The 13,805-nt window shown below is 47.5% G+C and overlaps 1 protein-coding gene across 4 annotated transcripts in view; it reads left to right on the top strand.

The window, feature by feature from the left end:
* DENND2B (DENN domain containing 2B) overlaps window positions 1–13,805 on the top strand; it is a 166,256-nt gene that overhangs the window by 36,214 nt on the left and 116,237 nt on the right. For 2 of the 4 annotated variants that reach the window (XM_006051600.4, XM_025266612.3), the window contains one exon: window positions 5,023–5,111. The exons of 1 other annotated variant lie outside the window; for it this stretch is intronic. The gene's annotated coding sequence lies outside the window, so the exon portion shown is untranslated. Of the gene's footprint in view, window positions 1–5,022; window positions 5,112–5,616; window positions 5,881–13,805 lie in introns of those variants that run through there. One more of the 4 variants, XM_006051599.4, reaches the window with a different exon arrangement.

The raw sequence follows: 13,805 nt of genomic DNA, 5'->3' as shown, positions 1-13,805 counted from the left end.
TTGTTTAGTTGCTAAGTCGTGTCCGACTCTTTTGTGACCCTGTGGATTATAGCCCGCCAGGCTCCTCTGTCCATGGGACTTCCTAGGCAAGAATAGTGGAGTGGGTTGCCATTCCCTTCTCCAGGGGATCTTCCCAACACAGTGATCGAACCCATGTCTCCTGCATTGGCAGGCAGATTCTTTACTGCTGAGCCACCAAGGAAGACCAATGTTGAGATAACAGCAGCTTTCTTTTCTTGAATTCCAATGCTCCCAAAGTAAAGAGTGACTTTAAAAGATTTGTTCTGCTCCTGTGTTTTCACATTTGGCATTTCAGTTTATAAAGGGACAAGAATAGAGCATCATCTCTTATAGTGACCAAATGTAGAATCTAATGCTCATATACATATATATATATATATATATATATACTTTTTTTTTCTCCTCTCGAATTCTTCTCTCAAATTCTTTCATCTTATCGAGGGGACAGCTGTTTCTTCTTTTTTTTCCCTTAGAGTCTTTTTAAATTATTTATTTGACACTTTAATTCATTGCCTACTCTGAATGAAATATGAAAGTGGGTAGATTTCAAGGGGCTCATGACTGTGGGGGAGACAGGAGTGCAAGTAACAGTGATAAAATTATATAAATACCATGATAAAGGCATCTTCAGACTGCTGTGGGCTTCCAGAGTAGACAGACAGATCCCGCCAGGACATCAAGAACTGTTTCACAGAGGAGGTAGTAACTGAGTTGGGCCTTGAAGGTAGTTGGGCAATGAGAGGCACTCAGAAAAAAGGTAACAGTGTGAGCAGTCGGGGGAGGAAGAGAAAAAAAATGCAGTTTTCAGAGCAGCAGGCAGTGTGCTGTGCTTGTGCCTGTACTGGAGTGGTAGTGGTAGGGGAGTATGGCAGATGAAGCCAAAGGGATTTCAAATTTTGGTGGTGACGTCTGTCATGGGCGGGGTTTGGACTTAGTCACACCGCTGTTGCTGTTAGTTAAGTCTTAATTATTTTTCCCCCAGAGAGTAGTTTTCAGTTTCTTTTTAGTAATGGAAAAACATTTTTTTTTTCAAAACAGTATTTATACCCATCTCCAAATTATATAAAACATAGGATGGCTTTTTAAAGCAAATGTGTATTTTCAGTAAGCATAGGGAGCTGCACAGTGGAGGTGAGAGAAGGCATTTTTGTGCTTGAATGGAGCTGACCCGAGAGAACCTTCTCCTCTGTGGGCGCTGGGCCGTTCCCGAATCCTGCACGGTCTGGCAGTGACTGCGGTGGGGGGGTGCCTGTGAGTGGGCTCTCTGGGAATGGGGAAGACTGTAAAACCCTGGAGTGCGTCCCCAGAAGACTGACCTTACGAGAGAAGTTCTGGGAAACAAACCGCAGGGAGACTTTACAGGAATTTTTGGTTGAGCCCACAGGCAAGGCACATGAGGAAAAGAGATGTAATTATAGTTTGTAAGTCTATGAAAAGATGCAATAAGTGACATGAAATAGCCGTTCTAAGTTTCTTCTTCCTGTTGGACAGGAAGGAATGGAGTTTTATGCATTCATTCAGCAGATTTTTACTGCGTGCCAGCTGTAAGCTGGGCCCTATACTAAATGCAGAGAATAGGTGGCTAGCAAAATAGTCAAGGTTCCTGCTCCTAAGAAACCTGGGGGAAGCACAGAATGGCACAAGGGAGCAATTACAGATTGTGGTGAGTGCCATGGAGGGTAAGTCCTCATTCAGACTGGAGGGTCGCAGACCTCTCTTAGGAAGTAAGAGGCAAGTTGAGCCGAGTAAGATTCAGCCAGGCAAAGACTATGGTGTAGGGGGGCATCCAAGGCAAAAGGGAACAGCCTGGAGAAACTCTGACACTTTGGGGAACTAAAAGGAGGCCCACGGAGCTGGCACCCAGAGGGGGAGGGCAGGAGGAGGCTGGAGAAGAGTCATACAGGGCCTTATAGGGACATGGGAAGATTTTAGATTTTACCCTGAATGTTGGGGGGCCATTGAAGTGTGTTAAGCAGGAAATGACATGATCTAGTGTAAAAGGGTGATTCAGACACCTCCATGGAGAATGGAGCTGTGAGGGCAAGAGTGAAAGCTGGGGTGGTCAGGAGGTTTTCGTCGCAGTTAAGGGGAAAGATTAGGGTGGCAATGAGGTGCAGAAAAATGGACAGATGAAAGATATATCTAGGAAGTAGCATTGTCTGGAGTCGGTAAGTGGATTGGCTGCAGGCCAGAAAGAGGTAGGGATACACAAAGGTATCTCCTTGTCAGTACAAGCTTGCACGGGGACTCCCAGCAGACCACACAGGTTACAGGTTCCTGTCTTTCCGGAAAGGTCAGGTAGGATTGATCTAAATCCAGCCTTGCAGAGGCAGCAGGATTCAGCTGACCTCTTGCTCTGCCCAGTTCAAGGAACTTACACACAATAGCAGCACCCAGCAGAGATTCCAGTTCTCCCAGTAGTGGGGCACTTACTGTGTCCCTATCTGGGCCCCTCTCCCGCTGACCCAGGACAAGGCCCTAAGGAACCACTATAACCCCAGTGTGCCACTAGGGGGAGCATGGCCTGCATTCTGTGTCAGGTCTGGTCTGGAGGGCTTTTTGAAGTTTGCATTAGAGAGAGACTGACTTGTATCAGCTTTAGTAATCCACCTGCCCTGACCCTTCATGCTCCTTAGAAGAATGCCTGGTATATGGTATTTGTTGTTTAGTTGCTAAGTTGCGTCTGACTCTTTGCCACCTCATGGACTGTAGCCCGCCAGGCTCCTCTGTCCATGGGATTTCCCAGGCAAGAATACTGGAGTGGGTTGCTATTTCCTTCTCCACGGGATCTTCCTGACCCAGAGATCAAACCCAAGTCTGCTGCATTGCAGGTGGATTCTTTACTGCTTAGCCACCAAGGAAGCCCACTCAATAAACATGAGTTGGTATTATAACTGTGATTAGTGTCTTATTGTAGAAATGAATGGGTATTGCCTCTTGTTTCTCAGTATGGAGACTGGGCAGGTGGAATGTGCATTTTAGGGATCAGGAGAAGAACAGAAAACTGCCTGTTGGGAACAGGACAAGGGAGAAGGTGAGTGATTTGATGGTGTTGCCCTTGCTCTTTCATCCTGTCCTCCACGGACAGGGGACACTAGGGACACTAGGAATTCCTTTGAGGAATTTCTGAGTTGGTACTTGGGTCGGGGTGTTGGATTGGGTATTTCTAGTGGCTGGTTGAGTGTGCCCTCTTTGACACTCTGGTTGCTCCACTGAAGCAGCAGTGTCCCCCACTTAGGGTTGGTGCCACCCTGTTATTTCCTGCTGGATTTTGTGATGCTCCTCCTACGTTATCTCCTGCATATATATACCTTTTAAACTAGAGTGAATTAAAATCTTGTTTTAATAAATTTGCTGTAATACTGAAGGTTAGTCAAAAACACAAAGATTCTGCATGGGGTCTCTGCATTAAAGATTCCATCAGGATCTCTCTAGCACTGCTTGAGGAAACAACATTGAAAAATATGGGGCTTCCTTGGTGGTTTAGATGGTGAAGAATTTGCCTGCAGTACAGGTTCGATCTCTGGGTTGGGAAGATTCCCTGGAGAAGGAAATGGCAACCCACTCTAGTATTCTTGCCTGGAGAATTCCATGGACAGAGGAGACTGGCAAGTTACAGCCCATAGGGTCGCAAAGAGTCAGACATGACTGAGCAGCTAACACATATTGAAAACTTTCTTACTTGAGGCTCTGCGTCCTTTTCTAGGGGGCATACCTACTGCCCCAGGTTTTTGTCTGTGATTAAGAGCAGCTGAGATGAATGAAATTCTTAGCTCAGTGCCTGATTTAAGGAGAATGCCTTCACACACATCTTTTCATGCTTATACCAGACCTGTCACTTGCTCAGGGGAGGGGTTTTATGGGTAAAAGCTGGAAGGCTTGGTGACTTCCCAAGGGCATATGGCTGTCACGGAGCCCAGCACTGCCTGGTCTTCTGACCCTGGCTTTGTCTGGTGCCCTTGGAACTGCTCTACTTAGTACACAAAGAGAGCTGAAAGGCTTGGGTATTATTTCTAGATGAGATATCTTCTGGTTCTGTGACCTGGGGCAAGTTATTTAACCTCTCTTTTAGATTTTTTAAAAAAAATCTGTTCAATTAGTATGATTACAGGAATCCTAACTCCAGGTCTATTGGGTTTGAGAGATGAGCCAAGATTTGTGAGAGTTTTTTTTTGAAAATTGTAAGGTAATCTGTGCACCAGTATGTTTCTCATCTCATAGAGGTTATCTCAGAGCCTTCAAGGCTGAAAGGATGATAATTGAGCCTATCTTATCATGACTCAGAAGGAGTCTTTATCTTCCCCAGGGAATCCAGCCTTGTATCTCATGACTGGCTGTCAAAAAAGTTGTTAGTTTGTAAGATCAGATGGCAGTGTACTTTAGAGGAAAGTACCAGGCTAGGGGCAGCAGATTGGTCTCTACTGTTAGTACTTCGACTGCCAAACTGACTTTGTTACTGTGGTCTAAACATTTGATCCCCTCAAGCCTCAGTTTTCCCATCTATAAAATGGTGATAATAATGGTGGCCCAGATGGTAAAGAATCTGCCCACAACGCGGGAGACCTGGCTTCAGTCCCTGGATAGGGAAGATGCCCTGGAGAATGGAATGGAACCCACTCTGCTATTCTTGCCTGGAGAATTCCGTGGACCGAGGAGCCTGGTGGGCTACAGTCCACAGGATCTCAAAAGAGTTGGACACGACTGAGCGACTAACACAATATGACAATATGTTTCAAAAGGTTCTGAGGATCAAACAAGATAGATCCTGTAAAAGAATATTACACAATAGAAATATGTACCAGGGAATGAAACTTTGAGGACTTGCTGTGTTCCAGGCACTGTGCTAGCTCTTGGTCAGGACTGATACCGTTTCTGACTTTGACAGCAGCTTGCAGAAAGCCCGGGCTTTCTGTATCTGTGTCGCATCTGCTGCTCGGGCTGGGACTCTGGATTGCCCAGGATGCTTCCTGGTGCTGACTGAGCCTTTCCTCTCCATCGCAGGGAGATGAGAGGCTGCTTTGGCACCGGCGCTAGCAGCATGTGTCCCTGCGCTGGTTGAAGTCGTCGCCCCAACCTGGGCAGGCAGCAAGGTAAGCACAGAGGCCCGTCCAGGCGAGCTCCTGAGACGTGAGTGCATTTCCGCCTCAGCCCGCTGCCCGGAAAACCCCAAGTGCACAAACAAGTCAAGGCAGGGCATCTGGGTCCTCCCTACCCTCGCTCCAGGACCCAGAGGAAGGGCTGGCTTCCCCTCCAAGCGTTCAAGCTGACTCCCTCCCCTCCTCACCCCCCTCCCCAGCCGGGACTCTTCCAAGTTATAAAAAATGAGACACTGGAGGGGAACAAAACAAGTCCACTCACTGTCTTCTCCCTTCTCCCCTCTGAGCTGCTGAAGCCAGTTCCCAGGAGCAGCCCAGAGCCCTTGTCTGGCTGGAAGGGAGGTAGGAGGAGTGGAATGCGTGCGGAGCCCGAGCTGATCAAAAGACAGTGCTGTTCCGTGAAAGCCTCCCAGAACTGAGGGAGAGAGGGGGAGACCGCGGGTTTGGGGAGGGGTGGGGGGCGGAGGAGAGGGAGGGAGAGAGAGGGAGGGAGGGAGAGAGGGAGAGAGGGAGGGAGGGAGATCGGAGCGAGCGCCGGCGAGAACAGGGTCTCCATGACGACTGGCCTGGCCGGCCAGCAGTGCTCCGCTTATTTGGCTGGAAGGAGCGCCACGAAAGGTCAGAGGAAGGAGCTGTGGGAAGCTCGCAGCAGGTATCGGAGCCGGAGCGAGTGGATTTGGGGGCCCTGGGCTCCCTAACAGACTGTGGTGTGAGCCAGACTCTGCCGAGAATGGAGTGGGCAGGAAAGCACCGGGACTTTCAGGTAAGTCAGCTCCCGGCTGGGATTGTTTTTCCTCCTTTCCTGGCCATAGTCTTGGGCTGTTTTCTGGGAGGCCGGCGAGTGTCTGTATGCTCTGCTCTGCTCAGGGTTTGGGGCTCAGGAATGATGTCATGCTCCAACAGTTGGATTCTATTAGCTTACGGAGGAGGGAAGCAGCCAGTTTTCTTGACTTTGCAAATCTAGCTGATCTCACTCTTGCTGAACCTGAGGTGTTTAGACTTCACTATAGGAATCATCATCTTACTTTTATTTAGCACAAAGGCTCAGGAAATTTTACGGGAAGAGTCTTTTATGTAGGGGAAAAAAAAGAATTATCATCACTCCTGCAATGTGTTTGTAGTTCTTACATGGAAACTCCAGTGTCTTTTGAGTGGCTGGGTTTGTTCTAGTGAACACTTTTGTCTTTTGGTGCTGCTATGTCTGACCTAATGAAAAAAATAAAAGCTAATTAACTCAGCTGGGAGCTGCAGTGAGCTCCAAGTCTCTCTGGGGTAGTTATTAGGAGAGAGGGGCTGTCCTAGGGATGTCTGAACCAGGGTCAGTCTCTCCTCTCTCTCTGTCCCCCAGGTAGCCTGGTAAGAAGCAAGCTGTCCTCCTTTATAATTAATAAAATCCATCACAAGTTTTTCTAAACAAATGTATGGGGTGGAGGCAGGGGGCGTCTGGGGGGGTGGGACCTGTCAAGGTTCCTTATCCTGATATCGCTGAGTAGGTTGCTGCTAAGAGCTGGGTTACCTGAGGAGACCTGAAGTACTGTGGTTGTGCTGAATGGATTCCCTGGTTAACGTTTGAATCAAGTCTCAGGACATGCGGTGTCTATGCCACATACTCCTTCTACACTGTTGTCCTGTGTTTCGGTAAAACTTATCCTGACCTAGAGGACCAGTGTGTGGTAAACTCAGTATGGCCTTGGAGAGGAGATCATTCCAGAAAGGCACTTGTATAGGTGTTGGGATTGATAAGGTTGTCAGTGATCTCATCAGGAGGTTTCATGCGGTGGACACTCCCTGGGGTGGAGACCCCTCATTAGACGTGCTTCCGCTTTAGCCATATTATATCTTAAACTTACTTCTGGGCCTCAGGAGGCTCCGTGGCTGCTTTTGGTTTCCCTGTGGGATGAGGGAACAGCTGCGGTCCTAGCTCTTTGGTTTTTCTTCTTGAACTTTCTGAACAGAATGTCTTTTGTACTCGGGCACACAATGAGGGGGCCTTCTGATTAACTTCGGGTCAGCTTGCCAATGAAAGCACTGGCCGTGTCTCGAATTGGGCTCCCTGAACGTGTACATGCGTGCATCACTGTTGTGGCCTGAGGCTCCACAAGGGTGAACTCAATGGCCCTGGATCTCGGACGGGCCACTTATAAAGCAGTGCTTCCTTTTATTCCATTCTAGGGCTCCTCTGCTTGGTTGACACCTCGATTAACTGGGGGGATGTGACTTGGTGCTGTTGGCTGGTACTCAAGTCAGGGGATATGAGGAGGAGTCAGTGGGCCCTTTGGTGGGCAACATAAATCCAGGATCTCAGTTCTCCTCTATTTGTGTGGATGTAGTTGGGCAGCTCCTTCAATTTTACGTCCCTCGCTCATGTGAAGCAGAGAAGGCACTGGCGACCCACTCCAGTACTCTTGCCTGGAAAATCCCATGGACGGAGGAGCCTGGTATGCTGCCGTCTATGGGGTCGCATACAGTCGGACACGACTGACGTGACTTAGCAGCAGCAGCAGCTCATGTGAAGAGGGCCAGCAGATGCTCTTTCTTCTGGTATAGCAGAATGATAATAGCTTGGGGTTTAGGAGACTTGAATTGTGGCTAGGTCATGCTACTCACCATTCAGATAGCCATTGGCAAGACTCTCAACTTCTACAACCTTCAGATTTATTGGCTGGTGAGATGGAGGTAATGATAATAGTTCCTCCACAGTAGTGTTGGGAGGAGCAAATGAAACAACTTCCACAGAAGAAATTTAAACCAGTCAAGACCTATATAATGTAAGATGTTATGAGTTGACCCTTGAAGAATGGTCTCTCTCTCTTCTGGAAAGTCACATTGCTCTCTGTTCTGGTTATCCCATTTATAAAGGCCCCTCTTCTTTTTTGCATTTATAAATAAAAATGAGAAAAACCTTTGAAAACTTCAAGATGTTAAAGGAAGCATACAGGCAAGTTTAGTAAGAGTGATGTTCACTGTAGGCTTAGAGCCTCGTAAATGATCCTTGAGAGATGAAGCTTTCCTGGGGTCCCCTGATTCACGTGTTTTCGTTCAGAGGAGAGGGATTTCAAGAGACCCCTTGGCTTTTCCAGTGTCCCACAGCTAGCTGCCTGGCGTTTACAGAGTCAGATTTTAGGAGCTGGAAGGGAAGCTAGTGGTTGCTAAGGGCCCGTTCCTCATCCTGTTAGCTTGTGCTGGGAAAATTGTTCCGAGGGAGCCCAGAGGCCTTTCTCCTCTGTCCTGGGTTTTAAAGGCAGGGTTCTAACTGGCAGGAAGAGTTATTGCTCTGAAAGGTCCTTGGGGGCTGGGCAGCTCTCTTAGGAACCTGTGGCTACAGCTTAGAGGGAAATCAGAAAGAAAGAAATGAGGAAGTGGGAATTCCAAGGGCAGAGATACTCGATATGCCCTGGGACTGTGCCAGGGAACAGAATCGCAGGGGAGCGGGAAGCCTCTGGGCGAGGGCATGCCAGCTCTGTCCTCGGGGACACCGGGAGGCTCCTGGGTACTAGGCGGGAACACAGAGGAGGGGCTGGTACCCCACCTGCAGCCGCAGCCCTTGTTGTAGGGCAGGGGCACATCTGGCAGCCAGGCCCTGGAGTGGTACCTAGGCAGAAGCCCCTGAACAGATTAAAAAAATAACAACAAACAAAAACAACAGAGCCTTTTTTTCCAGGTGAGTCTTGTCACAGCAGCCTGTCTCGCCTGGGGGAAGCTGTCCACAGCTTAGGGAGGTCTGCAGCTGTTTCCCGCTCCTTCAGTCCAGCTTCCCAGAGCTGAGTCACAAATTGGACCCCTCCATGTTCCTTAAGGATTAAAAAGTAACATTTCTGTTCTCGCTTTCTGTCTCTCCCACTTCTTCTACTGCTCTTCCTGCGCTCTCCGGCCCTGGGCTCCTTCTGTCTACAAAATTAGAATTATCAGTAACTCGGGGAAGTTGAAACTTTGAAATACCCTGGAAGACAGACCAAGGCCATCCTCAGTTCTGCTGGCTCTGCCCCGTCCCTGGAATGAAGGGCTTGGGGGTACCGTTTGGAGCGGTGCCGTGACTCCAGATATCACGGCCATTCTGCTGGCTGGGAACTAGGAGGGGTGTGCCCCACTCCCCACCTCATGGGATTCAATGAACTATTTCCGGGAGACCCACTGGTCACCAGAGTGAAGTGGAGGGTCTGAGTCCTGGGCCTTCCAAAGCGCCTCCCTGTGGGCTGGTGGGACTGAGAGGCTGAGAGCATGTGGTGTGTTGCTTCTCTTAGCTGTTACCTGTCAGTGCCCTGGAGGCTCCTGATGTTTTGTGTGGGGCCCAGGAGGGTTTGCTGAGACAGCCAAGCAGAGGGAAAGCGTGTGGAGCCTGGAGGAGGCAGAAGCCAGGCAGCAGCCCCCAGGGCTTTGGCTTGTCTGCCTTCCGTGCCTCCACCTTCACTAGGGAGAACGGGCTGCGGGTAGGGGGAGGGCACATCTGCTGACAGATGAGTGAGTTCTTTGATTTAGAGGAACCATGGAAAGTGGAGAAGGGGCCAGGAGGGCATGAGAGAAGGGGAAAAAAATGACCATCTGGCATGGTCTGCAGAGATTGCTCTCTCTGTGGGAAAATGTGCTTTAGTGGCTTCTTCTAGGGGTGGGGAGGGAGACCCTGTGCTCTGCTGGGGTGGAGGTGCTCTGTGCACCTGTCCCAGTAGGTGTTGGGGGTGAAATGCTGGGTAAGTCTGTCTTGGGAAAACATGCCAAGTGATATTGTCTGATAGAAAATATCGAGGTTGGGATGGAGGTCCAAGAGGTAGGGGATATATGTATACATATAGCTGATTCACTCCACTGTACAGCAGAAACTAACACAACATTGTAAAGCGACTCTATTCCAAAAAAAAAAAATCCAAGGTCTCTGTTTCTAGCCATAGGCCCTAGAAAGACTGGCCTGGGTGTGTGTTGAGCAGAGAGAAGGATGCCAAATGAGTCGAGACTACCTTATTGAAGGATTTCTCCAAAGATCCATTGTCTTATTTTTTTTGACCCTGGTAAACTGGTATACTGTTGTTGAGGGGGTGTGGAAATGATCACAGTACTCTTCTCATCTGAAAGCTGCACTGTCTATATAAAGGGTGAATTATATGCAATCAGGATATGAAGCCTTCTTAACCAAAGCTGACTTGTCCCTGAGAGTTTGTCATGAAACTACCTGTTTCTCAAAGATCCAGACTATATTTCTGTGTGACTTGTCGTCACTGAAGGGGATTTGTATGTGAGTTGGCGATTGGCTAATAGGAAACATCACAGTGAATGAAGGACTGTTTGACCTGGGTAAAATGAGATGGACATAGGGTTATGGAGACAAGCTCTGAAGCAGTAGGAAGACTACTGGAAGGAAACAGGAGAGAGGCCCTGGGAAGCAGACTGGGGAAAAGGTAGTTCTCAGGTGGTAGAGGGGGTACCTGGACTAACCTAGAAGGCCCTCACGACTTAGCAGAAGGCTGGTTTGCCCCCAAGGGGCTCAAGGAGACAGCTTTGTGTAGGTCCTAACAGGCACTGGGAGGGCAGGAGTGGCTGGGGGTGGCTGGCACTGGGGTTGACACCCCTGTTCATGTGCTCTTGGACTCGGAGACATCCCTGGTCTCCACGTGTTCTCTTGGTCTGTTCACTCATTTAGTCAGTGAGTCTAGAGGGTCTGGGCCAAGAGCTGGGAAAGATATAAAAAAAAATCGAGTGTGAGATTTATCATACACACACACACACACACACACTGTATTACATGATTTATTATGCTTATTTCCTCCCCAGTGTGAGCCTCTGTCCATGTGACTGAGAAGGAACACTGACCTACTAAAGTTTTAGGTTTTGATGGTAGGATTAATGACTATCTCATGCTTTAGACTGGGCAAAAGGAAGAGGGTCCAACTCTTAGACTCTGATTTGAAGCACTATTTGAGTGATGGAAGAGAGCCAACTAAGGACTGGAAATAGGAGGAGGGTGAGGGTTCTAGGCCTGGGTGGCACTCTGGGAGTGTCGGGCGATGCGGTGTGTGTGCAGGGGGTGGGGAATGGGAAGAGGGAAATGGGAAAATTGGAAAGAAAACTACAAAGTCAGCTAGTTTCTAGAACTCTTTAGCTTTGTGTGCTCATTTGTGTCTTGGAACAGACGCTCCCTTATTGAGTTCTGACAACTGAGTTTTATAGATTGCTTTTAAGTGAGTCAACCTGTACTGTGTGTGTTCAACTCTCAGTGACTGTTACGCGCCCAGTGAGGGTATGGTGCTGCCTTTGAGCAGCTCTGATAGAGCTATTTACATATAATACGAGAGTATCTTATAGGCAGTCTAGTGAAGTGACTAAGGGCTGGAACTCAGGGATCGTAAATAAATCTTGATTTAGAACCTGATATTACTATTTGTTATCTGTGTGACCTTGGGTAATTTATCTAATCTCTCTGAGCCTCAGTTTTCTGTGAGGCATCTGTAAAACGGATATACAGTAAGTCCCCTGTATATGAATGAATTCTATTCTGAGAGAGCATTTGTAAGCCCGATTTGTTCAAAGTCCAACAAAGTTAGCCTAGGTACTCAACTAACATAATCGGCTGCATAGTACCGCATGCTGCTGCTGCTGCTAAGTCACTTCAGTCGTGTCGGACTCTGTGCAACCCCGTAGATGGCAGCCCACCAGGCTCCCCCGTCCCCGGGATTCTCCAGGCAAGAACACTGAAGTGGGTTGCCATTTCCTTCTCTAATGCATGAAAGTGAAAAGTGAAAATGAAGTCGCTCAGTCGTGTCCGACCCTCAGCGACCCCATGGACTGCAGCCCACCAGGCTCCTCCGTCCATGGGATTTTCCACGCAAGAGTACTGGAGTGGGGTGCCATTGCCTTCTCTGATAGTACTGCATAGGTTTATATATATATAAACCTATATTTATATAGGTTTATAGTACTTTTCACACAAATAATACATAAAAGACAAACACAGAAAGTAAACATTTTTAATCTTACTGTACAGTACCTTGAAAAGTACAGTACAGTAGCTGGAATCCAGGGGCTGGCCTACAATTCCATCAGGTCTTCACAGGGACTTCAGTGAAGTCATCCTCTTGTAGATCTAGCTTGAAATAAATATACTGTACTAAGATATAAGCATCTGAATGCAGAGTTCCAAAGAATAGCAAGAAGAGATAAGAAAGCCTTCTTCAGCGATCAATGCAAAGAAATAGAGGAAAACAACAGAATGGGAAAGACTAGAGATCTCTTCAAGAAAAGTAGAGATACCAAGGGAACATTTCATGCAAAGATGGGCTCGATAAAGGACAGAAATGGTATGGACCTAACAGAAGCAGACGATATTAAGAAGAGATGGCAAGAATACACAGAAGAACTGTACAAAAAAGATCTTCACGACCCAGATAATCACGATGGTGTGATCACTGACCTAGAGCCAGACATCCTGGAATGTGAAGTCAAGTGGGCCTTAGGAAGCATCACTACGAACAAATCTAGTGGAGGTGATGGAATTCCAGTTGAGCTCTTTCAAATCCTGAAAGATGATGCTGTGAAAGTGCTGCACTCAATATGCCAGCAAATTTGGAAAACTCAGCAGTGGCCACAGGACTGGGAAAGGTCAGTTTTCATTCCAATCCCAAAGAAAGGTAATGCCAAAGAATGCTCAAACTACAGCACAATTGCACTCATCTCACACGCTAGTAAAGTAATGCTCAAAATTCTCCAAGCCAGGCTTCAGCAATATGTGAACCGTGAACTTACTAATGTTGAAGCTGGTTTTAGAAAAGGCAGAGGAACCAGAGATCAAATTGCCAACATCTGCTGGATCATGGAAAAAGCAAGAGAGTTCCAGAAAAACATCTACTTCTGCTTTATTGACTATGCCAAAGCCTTTGACTGTGTGGATCACAATAAACTGTGGAAAATTCTGAAAGAGATGGGAATACCAGACCACCTGATCTGCCTCTTGAGAAATTTGTATGCAGGTCAGGAAGCAACAGTTAGAAGTGGACATGGAACAACAGACTGGTTCCAAATAGGAAAAGGAGTACATCAAGGCTGTATATTGTCACCCTGCTTATTTAACTTATATGCAGAGTACATCATGAGAAACGCTGGGCTGGAAGAAGCACAAGCTGGAATCAAGATTGCCGGGAGAAATATCAATAACCTCAGATATGCAAATGACACCACCCTTATGGCAGAAAGCAATGAAGAACTAAAGAGCCTCTTGATGAAAGTGAAAGAGGAGAGTGAAAAAGTTGACTTAAAGCTCAACATTCAGAAAACGAAGATCATGGCACCTGGTCCCATCACTTCATGGGAAATAGATGGGGAAATAGTGGAAACAGTGTCAGACTTTATTTTTTGGGTCTCCAAAATCACTGCAGATGGTGATTGCAGCCATGAAATTAAAAGACGCTTACTCCTTGGAAGGAAAGTTATGACCAACCTAGATAGCATATTCAAAAGCAGAGACATTACTTTGCCACCAAAGGTCCATCTAGTCAAGGCTATGGTTTTTCCTGTGGTCATGTATGGATGTGAGAGTTGGACTGTGAAGAAGGCTGAGCGCTGAAGAATTGATGCTTTTGAACTGTGGTGTTGGAGAAGAACCTCTTGAGAGTCCCTTGGACTGCAAGGAGATCCAACCAGTCCATTCTGAAGGAGATCAGCCCTGGGATTTCTTTGGAAGGAATGATGCTAAAGCTGAAACTCCGG

This window comes from Bubalus bubalis, chromosome 16 (genome assembly GCF_019923935.1).
Source record: "Bubalus bubalis isolate 160015118507 breed Murrah chromosome 16, NDDB_SH_1, whole genome shotgun sequence".
Lineage (NCBI taxonomy): Eukaryota > Metazoa > Chordata > Mammalia > Artiodactyla > Bovidae > Bubalus > Bubalus bubalis.
Note: the sequence above shows the minus strand (reverse complement) of the source record. Positions and strands in the feature narration are given on the sequence as shown.